Here is a 16,692-nt window from a genome sequence, read left to right on the forward strand (position 1 = left end):
AAAACTAAAAAAAAAATATTTAAACAAAAGTAATAAAAATGTAAATTTAACACATTTCAAGCAATTATTTTAAAAATTAATATTTGATTTGATTATTTTGTCGAACGAACTTTATGATTTATGATTACACTATTTGACCCGGTTATCTTCGCCATCTCAATTGTAATTAATACCGCAAATTTGATGTAATGATATTATTCCATGTTCGGTACAATATAATTCTGTATGTTTGCAACTCAACTTTACACTTATCATTAATATAGAAACAGAAATGATTAATTTCATGTATGTAGAACCTTTATTATTAAATTAAAAACTACAATTATTAGGCGAAAAGTATCTGTGAGCCCCTTTATTGTAGATTCTAACTTAATCAGAACAATATGTGTTTAATTTTCTGTTTCTAGGTTCATTATTCCATGAGTGGCAATGGTATGAATAAGATTGTCATTCCAATTCTAATTCCTACATTTTTAATTTCCGACCCCACAAAGTATATATATTCTGGATCGTTATAGATAGCGGAGTTTATATAACCATGTCCGTCTGTATGTTGAAATCAACTTTCTGTAGCTCCCAAAAAACTTACATACATTATTCATACATCAGTATATCAGCTATAGATTCGGTTCGGTTGCTATCTAAAATCGAGAAAATCGGCCCAAAAATGGCTGATATATAAAGAAAAAACCAGGAAAACCTCCATATTTTATATCATTCTATATCTGGATTACTAAGTCATTAATATAGACAATATGAATATCTAATGATAGATATTTCAAAGACCTTTGCAATGACGCATATAATCATAGTATGGTCAATATCGGGAAAAATATTTTTTAACCCGAATTTTTTTTCACCAAAAATTTTTTTTGTCATAAATTTTTTTAATTTCTAATTTCAAAAATTTTTTTTGTCTTTTAGTTTATTTCACTAATAAATAAATTTTTATATTTTTTTTTAAATATTAAAAACAAAAATTTTTAAATAAAAATTTAAAAGAATTTTTTTTTTTTTTAAATTTATTTTCCTAAAAATATTTAAAAGTTTTATTTTAAAGTAAAGTATATTTTAAAATAGTACCAAACACAATTTTGATTCAATCTACACCTTCGCACATAGGTTGATTTTTGAATTTTTATATGACAATATTAACAAATATGTGAAATTTTATTAAAACTGGCTTAATAATTTTGAATAAAATCTATTTTTTGTTACAAAAGTTTATAAAATTTACCCATTTTCACCCAAAAATCCCTTCTTAGTGGATTTAAAAATTTATTCGTTGGAGCTGGGCGAAATTGAATGAAATTTATTATTCTGGCATGAGTTCATATAAATTTCTAAGAATGAAAAATTATTTTTAAATGTTAGTAATTTCAAAGAATATTACTGCAGAATGGAATGCAGTTTAGGGTTAAGAGTTAGTTAGCATTTTCAGCATTCTTCTGGGAAATATAATAATGAGCTTTAACTGAAGCTTGTTTTATTTAAATAAATATTTTTTCTAAGGAAAGAATGATATATTATAAATGTGTGCGTATACTTATTATCACATTTATTAAATAATTAAATATAACTCATACGCTCAGTTGGGTTGATTTTAATATAAAAGTTAGAGGAAATTGAAAATTTCAAAATTAGTTTTTCTTGTGACACGAACGTCATTTAGTTGTAAATTATTTTTCTTAACAATTGTTAAAATATACTTGATAGATATTTGCATAAAATTCGGTATCTGCGGATGAAGGACGAATACTAAATCATATCCCGGCAATTATTCAAAATTGCCAAAACTATAAAAATCACATTCAAAATGTATTATCATAGAAATCACTCTTTAATTTTACTGCGCTCTTATCAATATGTCTTACAATGGGGGAGCAATTTTCTTTAAATTTATTGTTCATTGCTGTCGAGTTAAAGAAACTAGCAAAAACTTATTATGTTTTTTTTCAGTTTTTTTTTTTCAATTGTCTGCTGTAAAAGTGTCATGTCTACAAATGTTTTTTTTTACTTGTACTTGCGGTTTGGTATTTTTGTACTTAAAGCCGTTAAAAAGATACCATTTTTTTTATGGCATAAATAATTGACGTATCGACGCACAAACATACAAATATGTTAAAGGAGTATTTACACATTTACACACATGTTTATGTACAAAGTATTGGAACCAAAAGTAAGTAGCAGAAGTCTGTATATAGTTTGTGGCACAATGAACTGGAAAAAAGTGTAATTGTTGCAAGTTTGAGAATACATACATACATATATAGTTGTAAATAAACTTGTCTACCCAAGATGTTAGACATTTATTAGGTTTCATTTATTTATTTATTTAGCTCGTCTCGTGTACAGTTTTATTTTGGGTGGGTGCATGTCTAAATAAATTGTTAATGTTGATAAATTAGGCTGGCCCTAATTTGGCATTTTTTTTTGGGATTTTAAGGTGCTTTTAAGGCCTAAAATTTATGTCCGTCATGTAAAAACCAAATGTTAAAATAGGGAGCATTTCGTAGAAAAAAAAATTGAAAAAAATCCCGAATTTTTAAGTCATTTATCCAATATTTTTTAATAACTAAATAATATGATTTAATGTATATAGTAAAGTAAGATAGTTTTTACCCGGTTTCTCACAAAAAAGTACGAAACACTAATACTGCTCATTTTGTAAGCAGATAAACATGATTTTTAAATGTTTTTGTCATCGATATTATTTTAGATAAAAAGTTATCGAATTTATTAATTATTACCCCTTTAATCACCGAATTTCCAAAAATTTCTAGTGGATCTACATAGCACTGTGGTTCCAAATCAAAATCTAGGTGGACAAAATTATTTGGCGATCTTTTAATATAGAATTGGCGTCTCCGATTCCAAAAAAAAAAAATGTTTAAAAGATCGATATAAACTTTTTTCAAGTTACAGCAGGGTCTAGATATATGAAAATCATTAATAAAAAAAAATTTAAATAATAATACGTTTTCATGTGTTTCTGAAACTAAATTTTTTTAACAGATCTGTGTTTACTATATTTCAAGTTACAGTAGGGTCTAGATATATAAATATCAATAATAAAAAATAAAAAAAAAGTATTTCGGCGGGTGCTGGCGGCTACAATTTTTTTACAAATACATTCCCCAGAAGTTTCTTTAAATGATGTATATAGTCATTGGACGGGCTTCGACGGTCTTTTTTTTTGGCAAGCTATATAATATTCTGAGAAAAAAAAATATCAGTATGTTTGAGACCCAAGTTGAAAGGATTATAACAGGAAAATGGAGAGGCCCATAAATATAAGATGTACACTTAATAAAAGCCTATGTCAATATTTATCTATGTTTTGAAGTATGAATTTCTATATGATAAAACAATTGAGATATATGTAATTTAGTAAAGCAGTAAAATATTAAAAAAAATTAACGAAAATATGATTCAAAATAGTTTGAACTTCTGGCACTTTTGTCGAGAAAACGAAATGTCCAATTGAAAAACCCATTTGTATTGGAGGAGACCAGATTGTCAGCATCCGAAAAAAATTTCGTTTTTCCAAATTCTGAAGATACCGATTTTTATAATTTGATTTGGAACCACAGTGCATAGGGAGGGATATCCTATAGTTCAAATTTCATGTCTCTAGCATTCGGAGGTTGAGCTGGGCGACTTTGAATCAGTCAGTTACTTAGTAACGTTACTCTTTTATATATGGGGGATTTTATGTCAAGTGAATCAACTTTTGAAACCGATGTCTTGCGATCGGTATGAAATTTGCACCAACGTAATTCGGACATAATGTTTTTTCTCATCCATGTAACTTATTACCTATTATACTTAGCAAAATGTGTCCCAAATAGTTTAGAAGCTATTTCTTCCATCTTTCGACAAAAAAAATTGAAAAAAATAAAAAAATTTCAAATTTTTTTATTTTTTTCAATTCGGGTCTTTGGGTTAAAATTTTGAACCGAAAAAATCGGTTTATTTTTAATAATGTATATAAGAATAAAAGGAAAAAATATTTTTTGAAAAAACTGGGTAACTCCATTTTTTTTGTAAAAAAATAACGGATAATTTAATGTACTGAGTCAAATAGTCAATGTTTTACCACAAATGATTATTAAAGTTGCCTCAATTCCTTAAAATATAAAAATAAATTTAAAAAAAATATTTTTTTGGAAAAACTAGGTAACTCCATTTTTCGAAAAAACAAGGTAACTGACATCGATTTTCGGTTCTAATGTCCAAAAATGAATTGAATGGAACCAGAAATCTTCAACATTGTTTAAAATTATGTTTTGTTTAATGCGCATGCATAAAAACATAAATTCATATTAAATAACACTGTCCAACAAATTGAGACTTTTTGATTGGAACAGAATAGCGACCCTATAATTCTGAAAGGCCATATTAATTAGATAATTTTTGTAAAATAAACTTATAGTCCAGCTGGTCGGAATTTTTTTTACAGTGGGTCAAAGTTTTCATTTTTTGATCGAAGGGAGCAGTATACTAACTGAAAAAATTGTTGTAAGTTAATGTCTAAGAGAATTCTTATTGTCAGAGTTATATTGTGAAATTTTATGGGAATCATTTTTGTGGAAGATCTTAACCCTCTAGCTCGTCTCCTTAGGGGTCAATTTTACCCTTTTTTCGAGAAAATGAAAAAAAGTCCTTTCAGAATTAAGACTTAAAATATTTTACGAAATGTTTTGCCCTAAAATTTCAGTGAGGTTACCAAAGATACAAAAGTTGTAAATAAAGCCCTTTACACTTAATTAGCAAAATTGCACGACATCTCGGGTCTCACATTTTTTAAAAATATCTCCAAATATCCAAATATGATCCGAATGAGTTGAAATTTAAAATATAAATAGTCCTTAAGGAAAATGTTTAAATATGTAGAAAACTATAAATGTGTTTTTCTTGTGTTTTCAAAAAATGGATTTACCTAGTTTTTCCAAACCACCACAGAAATAGAAATCTAGATAGGTAAATAGATATATGTATATGGGTTAAAGAAGTTCATTGACAAAAAACTTCAAATAAAACATTACCCGACTTTTTTTAAATTTGAATTAATCTAATTTAAGACCGAAAAATCCAAAACTTTCAATATAAGGGCCAACCTATTGTATATATACTTGCGTATTTTCTTCTGTATAAAACATTTCTGTTCATTTTCTTTATTTTGAAAAGGATTTATAAAATTTATGAAAATGAGCATTGAAAATCAATATTTAATTTGCTGCTGCTAGAAATATTGTAGACATGCAGCATTTTGGTTGAAAAATTGGAATTTAATATTTAATAGACTTTAATATTAAGAAAATGTTAAACAAAAAATAGGAGAAAATAGTACAACAGTAAATTAAAATTATTTTATATTTATGTGTTCAAATAATACTACTTTAGAATTTAGGTTTTTGAAATAAAATAAAAATTTCACATAATGGCTTTAATTTTAATACTTCGTATTTCCAATCTAGCATTATTTACTTAAATAAAATCATTATTGTATGAAAATAACCTAAAAAAACTATTTTTAGTTTTAAAACCCTGTCATTATTAATGTCGTTAGCTTAGTGTACAAACATGCTAAGTCCAATTTTAATGAAAAATTTAAATTTTAATACAAAACGTTCGAATATTAAAAACAAAAAAACAGTTTTGTTATTAAACGTTTACAATTATAACGTTTTTTCTAATTGTTATACTGTGTTATGCAAAAGAGCTAAGTCCATTTTGTGTCAAGTCCATTTTTTTTTGATAAAAATTGCTAAATTAAATTATTATCTCCGTTATTAAATATATAATAGCGAAAATCTTGTTCCAATTATTAATTTGTACTAATTTTAACCAAAAAATGTAAACAATGTATTTTTTAAGAAATCAAATATTTTGAAATTTATTACCATCCCAAAAAGGACTTATAATTCAGTTCCTCTAAACTGTGATTAATGAAAATCATAACAAACTAGTAATTAACCTCAGCTTTTAAAAATATGTATTTAAAACAAAGGATTTTAGTAAGTTTGTTTGTGTCTCCTGTAGAATTTTGTGAAAATGCACTTAGCACTTTTGCACACTAAACTAACGATGTATTAAAATGTTCAATATGCCATCGGATTTTAATTATAAATAACAGAATATTCTGACTTAATATTCAATTATTTGTTAAATCCTAGTAAATTGCTTGTGTCATTGTGTTTGTAAATCAGTGTGTATGTATACAATTGCAATTGTGTGTAAATAAGTTAATCGTTTTTGACTGCTGTGTCATTTGTTATTATATTTAACTGAATTGATTTTCGCAATTATTGTAGCCAGCCGTTTTTGTTAAGTATACAAGGATAATACAATATGTTCCGGTTCGCTGATTTGTTTAGTAGTTTGTAGGTTGATTGGTTAAATACAATGATAAACACAAATTTGTTTAATAATCAATAATAAATAAATAATTATTGTGTAATATTCATCTCATTTACTAAAGCACTGTGGGCTGAATAACAATGAAATAAATATAACTATTAAAATTGAATAACCACTATATAGATTTGATGCATCGTGGCTACCTAAATACTAATTTGGTAAAATTTTTCAATTCTATGGGGAGTTTTTTTTTTTTAATTTTAAGTACAATTTAATGATAACTCATAATAATAACACTGTGCTAGTTGAAAAAACTGTCAAGCGGAGCACCCAGTGGGTTAAACTAATTCGAGTACGCTGAGTTCAGTGGTGCTAACCGTTTTTAACCACCATAGTGGGGAGGGTATTATGCGTTTGTGCAGATGTTTGTAACGCCCAAAAATATTAGTCTAACACCCACCTTAAACCGATCGACTTGGAATCACTTTCTTAGTCGATTAAATTATGTCCGTCCGTCTGGTTGGCTGACCATTTGCGTAGAGTACAGGTCGCAATTTTGAAGATATTTCGATCAAATTTGGTACATATTATTTTTTCGGCCCAAGAACCAAGCCTATTGAAACTGGCTGAAATCGGTCCATTATTTCACCTAGCCCCCATACAAATGTCCTTCCGAAATTGGACTTTATCGGTCATAAATGTTTAATTTATAAATGTATTTCCACAAGTTGCGCTCCAAATAAGTTTTATATATACAAAATTCATGTCACCAAATTTTGTTACGATCGATCCATAATTAGTCACCCGCTTCCGAAAATCACTTTAACTTGCATAAATCGCTTAAAAATGTTGGTATACTCACAAACATATGTTTGTTGGTATACTCAACATAGTAAACTTTCATATAAACATAAATCACACGACGTAATTTCAAGGTGATCGGTCCATACTTGGTCATAGCTTCCTATAAGGCCCACTTTCGAAAATCACTCAAAAATATAAATTATTGAAATTTTAAAAGAAAAATGTTTTTGCTCTTTTACTTAGTGTAGGGTATTATATGGTCGGGATTGACCGACCATACTTTCTTACTTGTTTTTTGAATAAAATTGGTAATTTTTTAGATGTTTCTCCACATAATTTATGATAACTCAAAAAGGGTTAGTCCGATATTATTGAAGTTATATATTGAGTTTTAATCGGCTTAGTATTTTCGAAAATATAATAACAAATTGAAGCAACAAATATATTTTTTAAATGAAAATAGCAAATTTTTGTGTTTTAAACAACTCATGAAAAATCTAAAATGACAGAAATTGTTCAGGTTTATTACTTTGTCGCAAAAGCGTATATAATAGCAACAAAATAATATATCGAACATAAAAATCGATTGATTCTTTTCGAATTTATTCACAATTAAGTAAATTCGATAATTTTCAAAAAATTTTACTTTTTTTGTATGATATACATAAAATTGAGTAGTTCGATTGCTTGAATTTTGAAAACATTTTCCCTATGCTATGTACAAATTTTCACATATATCTTGTTTAAAAAAAAATCATGAAAAATCGAAAACGGAAGAAATTGTTCAGATTTATTGCTTTATCGCAAAGCCACATGTAATAGAAACCAAATGAGATATCGATCATAAAAATCGATGGATTATTTTCGAATTTATTCACAATTAAGTGAATTCGTTAATTTTTCTAGTTTTTTTACTGTAGCACCGTCATTATTTTTAAAAAAATGTTTACACAAAACTAAAATTAACATTGTCTCGATCATATTTTTAATGTCCAGTTTTTTTTGATTTGTCCATCTTTTTAAAACCCAATGTCCAGCTTTTTGCGAATCTGAATCTGGCATCCCTAATCTAATACCCAAAAAAATAACAGTCGTTAATGAGTACTCAATAGCTAAATACTCAAAACTTTTACACATAGAGAATAGACATAGAGCGGAAACTCTCCTGTCAAAGACCTAACTCAGTTGTCAGAAACCTAAATGGTGAGAATGTATTACTGGAAAAAACTATGAGAAAACAAAAACAACACTCGTAAGTGAGTAATTTTTTTGTTTGAGTTTTTTCTAGTTTCCGCTCTATGTTTCTTTATGCTTTTACATGACCATTTGAGTTTTTTCGTTGCAAAAATCATAACTTTTGAACCAAATGAGATAATCAAAAAATTTAAAAAGCATATGAGAGATAATTTATCAGCCAATGAAATGAGTGTTTCAGGTGCCTACTTATGGGTAAGCAAAGTTGAAAAATCAATTTTATGGGAAGTAAAATTAAATATTTAATTAAAATTTTTTATGTTTCTTTTTAAAAGCTTTTATGATTTAAAATTATTCCATAAAAGATTTTTTAAAAAAAAAAAAAATTTGGTTGGTTTTTTCACATTCATATGTCATTTTTGGATGCATGTCTTTTTTCAAAATGTTACCTCTAGCAAAAAATGGGGCAAGGACGGGCAGCTGGGAATTTTTCCATTAGGTTGAAAATATGCGAAATATAGAAATTGATAATTTTTTTTTATTTTCCATCAAAGTTCAGAAATATTGAAAAAATGAATGGTTGGTAAATATCTATTTAAATACAAAGCAAACAGTACAATTTTTGTTTATTCTATTCTTAATAAATATATCTATAGTTTTCGATATACATATTGTATCTGAAAGCGGACCAAATTACCTAAAATTGTTTGGTAATTTTGAAAACTGAAAATCAGTCAACTTTGAAGGGCTATTATCTTTTGAATCAATAATCTGATTGTAATAAGAGTGGCATATTTGAAATTGTTGGACAATTTACTGTAAAAGAGGTTTATTCAATATTTTTTAGTGGCACATGCAATTTTTGGTTTTTGCAACCTCACCTGTTCTACGGGCGTGGCGCGTGCGTTGTTTTGAAAACTACTATATTCCGCTAACATCAGATAGGGAGGAAAATAGGTTTCCAAAAATTCAAATAAAATTCAAACTAGATTGAATTTTAAAAAAACCGTTTCGATGAAATTATATGAGATTAATAACGTATCAATTTAAATTAAATATTTATGTTTGCAAAATTTAGATAGCGTTTTCTTTACGAGAAGTATGAAAAAAATCAAAAAAATGTTGGAAAACGTTGAGAACATTCGCAAATATTTGTTTGGGGCCATCCTAATGAATATCAACATGTGCATAATAGATTACATATTGCAGTTTCATTTATTTACATACTTTGTTTTCAACAACCTGTATTAAGCTTTCTATTGAAACATTGTAGTAAAACAGGTAATTAATTTATCACCAATTAAAAGCTTAACAATCGCAAACATAATTACTTTATATTCATAGACATGGCAACTGTCCATAAATATTTAATTAATTTTTTTTATCATTTAATAACACAAGTTTACAAAAAAAAAATACATTTTCAATTTCTGTTAAAAAAATCTTCATCTATATCAGCTACCATTTCAGGAAGTTTAAAAGTAAAGTTGGAGTCTCATTAAAAAAGTGTCTACTTTTAAAGTGTCATCTATTATATTACGATAATTTATACCAATCAAAATCAAAAAATAAAAAATGTTTCTATAACTTTTTGTTTAATATTGCTACGTTTTAACCTTTTTAAAACGTTGGTTTATTTCCTTTAAATAAACCGGATACTTTTGATTGCAAATAAAAGCCGTTTAGTAGTTTGAAAATTGTAACAACTCTTTATTTATTTAAAATGCACAACAACAGAATTAAATAGTCACTGAATGTTTTTTATACACGTTTATAAATTTGGAGAAATACAGACACACTTTATAATGTACACGAATTCACTTGAAAAACACAGCACACTCAGTTGATGTTTATTCGAAAAGCGTCTTTGATAAACTCACTCATACTGCAACCTCTGCCACTATTTATAACACTGCCATCTGCTCTCTAGATTTCTCTTTAACTGTCTAGAGCTTTCTAATACATACGCCATCTGTGGTGTACTTTCTACAATGTTCTTTAACTGAATATTCGAATTCGAATATACGGTCGCAGCAAACAGCGTTGCCAACTTACGATCAATGGTCAACTGAAAGCTTTTATTCAATGTTAATAATGCCCACAGATATGTTACAGTTTGCTATTACAGTACTGCTATTTGAAAGCATTATGCTACTTTTAAATCAGCCGTGTTAAAATCGTTATATTTGAATTCAAGTACAATTTCGTAACAATATTGTTTATTGGTAATTTGTTTATCTTATATATTATTAATAGCTGTTATCTTAAATAAATCACGTTGAAAACTGACAGATGGCATAAATGTAATCAAAATAATTTAATTTTATTAAAATGCAAAATCCTCTATCTTATAATTTTCATACATAAACATTGAATATTTTGTGAAGAAAAACCCTCTCATCTTTCAAAAAGTCCCCAATAATGCAAAATTTTAAAAACCAATTATAGGTGAGATTCAGTAGCTGCTTATAAAAAAAAATATTGTAAAATACAGAATTTTAATAACTCAATTAATACGCGAATAAACAGTTTTTTGGCTCTCCTGAAAAGTTGTGTTTTTTAAGATAGAGGGTTTTGAATATAGTCCCTCGATATGTTTCATAGCAAGGGCATAAACATTGTAAACTACGTTAATTAATATTTATTATATTATGTTTTAAATTTATTATTATTTTTTTCACACATAAGTATAAAAAATATATGTATGTACATATGTTGCATAGTGATTAATTAACCTCTGACATATTAAAACAAATATTTGATATTTGTCATAGTCAAAGGCTGTGCACTGAGAAAAATTAAGCAGTATTATTTAAATTTAAGTTTTTCTCATATAATTTTTTAAAGGAACTTATACAAATCTCTAAATTAAAACTCTAATAAACTCTAAAATATTTTTTAAATTCTTATAAATTGAATTTAATTTTTTAATGTTATGAGGACATTTGAATATGATTATACTAAATTCCCCAGATTTGTGGGTGTATATTCTCCATAGCATCGAATTAACTTATCCAGTTTGAGCATAATTCATTAAAATCTTAATTCGGAATTAAAAAATGTCTGTCATTCATTTCATAAATCCATTCTCAACATCTAATTCATTCATCGGTGAATTAATTCATAAAATAATTAATTCAAATCTAATCAAATCAAATTCATTCAGTTTTGTTTTTTGTTTGGCTATTAATCATTTACAAAATGAATTTTAAAACAAGTAAGAGAGCTATGTGTGCCGAATCTTATATACACTTCACCAAATTATACTTTAAAATAAAAATTTTAAATATTTCTAGGTAAACAAAATTTAAAAAAAATGTTATTTAAATTTTTTTAATTTATTTGTGAAAATAATTTTATCCAAAAAACAAGTAAGAAAGTAAGAAAGACCCTACATTAAGTAAAAGAGCAAAAAAATTTTTCTTTAAAAATTTCAATAATTTATATTTTTGAGTAATTTTCGGAAGAAGGCCTTATATGGGAGCTATGACTAATTATGGACCGATGACCATGAAATTAGGTCGTGTGATTTATGTCTATATTAAAGTTAACTACGTTGAATTTTGTGTGTATACCAAAATTTTTAAGCGATTTATGCACGTTAAAGTGATTTTCGGAAGCGGGTCTATATGGGAGCTATGACTAATTATGGACCGATCGTAACAAAAGTTGGTGAAATGAATTTTGTGTATATAAAACTTATTTGAAGCGGAAGTTGTGGAGATACATTTATAAATTAAACATTTATGACCGATAAAGTCCAATTTCGGAAGGACATTTGTATGGGGGCTAGGTGAAATAATGGACCGATTTCAGCCAGTTTCAATAGGCTTGGTCCTTGACAAAAAAGTAATATGTACCAAATTTGATCGAAATATCTTCAAAATTGCGACCTGTACTCTGTGCACAAAGTTTACTTAATCGACTCAGAAAGTCATTCTAAGTCGATCGGTATACTTTAAGGTGGGTGTTAGACTAATATTTTTGGGCGTTACACACATCTGCACAAACGCATTATACCCTCCCCACTATGGTGGTGTAGGGTATAAAAAATGTTTTTGGTGAAAAAATTCGGGGTTAAAAAGATTTTTCCGATTTTGACCCATTGTAGTTCCGACTTACTTTGGTCTTATATAAGCCGTTGTAAAGTTCTTTGAAATATCTATCATAAGATATCCTATATTAATGACTTTACAATCCCTATATAGATACAAAATATGTAAAAAATCTATGTTGTTCTTATAATATAGGCCAAAAATCGAGGTTGTCCCGTTATCTCAGCCATTTGTGGGCCGATTTTCTCGATTTTAAATATCAAACGAGCCGGAAGATTTCCCGATATATTAATGTATGAATCATATTAGTAAGTTATTTGAGGGCTACGGAAAGATGATTTGAACATACAGACGGCTATATCGACTTCGCTATCTATAACGATATTATTGTTTGTATTGTGGCGTCGCAAATGAAAAATGTAGAAATTAAAAACGGAATGACAAACTTATATATACCCTTGCCACTCATAGTGAAGGGTACTTAAACCTTTTTATACTACAACATTTCCGATTGTATTTCAGAAGTTTCTAATTGTATTACAGAAATTTCCAATTCCAATTATTTTTCAGAATATTTCAATTATATTTCAGAATTTTTCAATTGTATTTCAGAAATTTCCATTTGTATTTCAGAATTTTTATTTTATACTTAAAAAGTTTCTAATTGTATTGCAGAATTATCCAATTTTTTTTTAAGAAATTGCTATTTCAGAAATTTCCATTGGTATTGCTATTAGAATTTTCTGAAATACAAATGGAAATTCCTAAAATACGTGGTGCAGATTTGAATTGAAGAAAATTTTAATCATTCAATACATTTCTAAAGCTATTTTGTAATGGATTTGAATTCAAGAAAATTTTAATGGTTAAATAAGGAATTAATTCTATAAAGAATGAATTCCTAAAGGAATGAATATAAAATACTATGAAGTCATTAACGGAATGGTGAAGAGATAAAACATATTTTGATTTCGGAAACAGAATTAAGAATTAATTCTATCGAACTTTTGATTTTTACCGAAATTTTCTTTGCAATATCTTTAATATAACTACAAACATTATTATTTTAATAATTAATATAAAAACCCTTGAACATCTTTATTTAGCTTATTAAATACTTAATATTGTATAAATTTACTTTCACCATAAAATTGTATAAATAAAAGTAAAATAAGATAAATTACAACTGTAACGCATTAGAAATCTGTTAAAGTGTTTTTAACCCTGACCTATAAAACGAATCGGTCTATATTGATTTGCTCTTAAAAGTAGTTAGCAGAAAAAACGTTCAATATTTATTTATTTCATTTCTATCTACGTACATACATACAAATATCTATCTATATATGTATGAATATGTATCTATTAAATCAACGAATATCAACTGAAATCATAGAAAAACCACAAACACAAGCACTCGTAGAATAAAATGGACACAGGACACACAATAACTGTACAAATTCACATATATCTCGTTCATACAGTTACAAATGTAAGAGCAATGCATAGCATTGCTCTCACTTTTACACCCAATCCAATCAAAAGAATTTTACACTCAATTGTCAAATGAAAAGCAAAACAACAAAAGTAGAGAAAACTAAATTTAAATTAAATCAATTTCAAAGTAAATTAACGTGGCTAAAATCTGGTTGACAAGTGTGATTCAACATTTACAGCTGATTGTAACAGGATTTTCTTGTTAAAAAAATGCCAGCTATACATGGTTGACAATACAATGGAAACGTTTGCAAATATTCAATTAGCAGGTCACAATCCAAAAAAAAAAATTATTAAGAATTTTATAGAAAACACAATTAATTAAATTCTGAAAATATAAAACAAACGAAAAAGTATTGCAAAACAATGTAATTAGGTTTCATTTATATAAAAATTGTCTAACGCTTTTTATTGGATATTCCTTGGGGAGGAAGGATATTATGCATTTGTGCTGATCTTTGTAACGTCCAAAAATAACAACCACCGATCGACTTAGAAAAAAAATTATGAGAATTTTTTTTGGAAAAAAAAATTGAAATATCTATCATTAGATATCCATATTGTCTATATTAATGACTTAGTAATCCAGATCGGAAGAATTCCCGATATATTGATGTATCAATCATGTTTGTAAGTTATTTGACAGCTACGGAAAGTTAATTTCAACATACAGACGGACATGGCTATATCGACTTCGCTATCTATAACGATCCCGAATATATATACTTTGTGGGGTAGCAAATGAAAAATGTAGAAATTACAAACGGAATGACAAACTTATATATACCCTTGCCACTCATGGTGAAGGGTATAAAAATAGGCAAAAATCGAGGTAGTTCGGTTTATATCTCAGCCATTCGTCGGCCGATTTTCTCGATTTTAAATTGCAACCGAACCGGGTCGAGCCGGATATATTGATGAATGAATCATGTATATAAGTTATTTCGGGGCTACGAAAAGTTGATTTCAACATACAGACGGACAGACAGACATGACTATATCGACTTCGCTATCTATAACGATCCAGAATATATATAGAAATTACAAACTGAATGACAAGCTTATACATACCCTTGCCACTCATGGTGAACACAGCTAAAAATTTTGAGCGGATCGATTCATAATTGACCATAGCTCCCATGTAAGGCCCACTTCCGAAAATTTCTTTAACGAGCTCAAAACTCTTAGAAATATTGGTATCTTGGAAAACTTCAACACAATTAAGTGGAATATAGAAACAAATCACGGTACCAAATTCCATGGCGATCGGGCCACAATTGAACATAGCTCCCATATAAGGTCCACTTCCGACAATCTCTTTAACAATAAAATTATCAGAAATAAGTTTTATATAGAAATAAAACGCACAACCAAAAAATAACCAGTCGATCGGGGAATATTTTACTCAGCGTATGGTTACACAACATCATTTAATATGCAGCTCTATGCTATTCCCATCATAGTATCTAAAAAACTTTTGCACCCTACTTTGTGTACTTGGTGTTTTTTCTGTAAAAAAAAACGAAAATTCATCTTTTTCTCAATTTTAAAATTCAAAATCGATTAGTTTTGGACTCGTAAAATATATTGCTTTGAACAGTTTATCATATAACTTTTTTATTAAGTGTATGACTTAAAACTACAGAGCATTACCTTAGAGCCATTGATTCGGCTGATTGGCCGGGCTTCACATACGATGCTTCGGTGCAAAAATACGTTTCTTTTATAGCTTTGAAATATAATTTCGGCCATGCAAAATAGCATTTCTAGGTATCTTGGCTTCAATTCGTATGATATCCAATTTCCCTGCATTTGGATGAATCCTGCTGCTCGCAAACGTATTGAAATTGCAGCTTGACTGGGTCCCAATGATTTAACAAGCTCTTGTTGAGTTTTACAACAATGCCTCCAATTCTTCGACCTTAATCCTTTCTTGACTTTGTCTTCCATGCCAAATTCACCACTTCTGAACAGCACAAACCATCACTTGCATATTGAAATCGTTGAAACACATTTACGATAAGCTTTAGTGAGCAATCGGTGTGCTTCAGCGGCACTTTTTTTGCAAATTATAGAAGTAAAGCAAAACTTCCCGCATATGACGCTTTATCTGTACAAAATTCGACATTTTTGAAGCAAACAAAACATTGTTGTTTACACTAAATTTAAATTTTCAAATGCGTATAACTGAGTAATTATAAGATCTAATTAGCTTTAGATAACCCCCGAGAGTATTTGAAGGCTGTCATCAAAAAAATAATCCTCTGCTATTCCAATATGAAATTTCATATGAATCGGATCAGTCAGTTAGAAATGGTAGATTTATTTTCGTTGGAATCATAGAGACTAAAGAACATTTCTCAAAATTTATTACAAAGTATAATTTACAGAAAATTAACTAACTTTGTTAGGAATTAAACTGATTTTTAGTATCCCAGAATGATTTTTTTTTAATTTTGACATTCTAGTCAACTGAACTTTAATCGCTTTATGAGTTACGAGTAAATTGTCATTGAATCGATACAAGGTAATGCAAAGAAAAAAGACTACAAAAAAATATAATGCTTTCAGCTTTAGCTATTAAAACTGAATGTAAAGCTTTTGATGGGTTAGATTATTTTGTAAAAGTCGATATAGCCATGTCCGTCTGTCCGTATGTTGAAATCAACTTTCCGTAGCCCGTGGAAAAAACTTTTTTATAAAAAATTAAAAAACAATTTAAAAAAAAAATTATTTTTAGAAAACAATTAAAAAAATTAAAAGCAATTTAAAAAAAACT

Source organism: Calliphora vicina, chromosome 1 (genome assembly GCF_958450345.1).
Source record: "Calliphora vicina chromosome 1, idCalVici1.1, whole genome shotgun sequence".
Lineage (NCBI taxonomy): Eukaryota > Metazoa > Arthropoda > Insecta > Diptera > Calliphoridae > Calliphora > Calliphora vicina.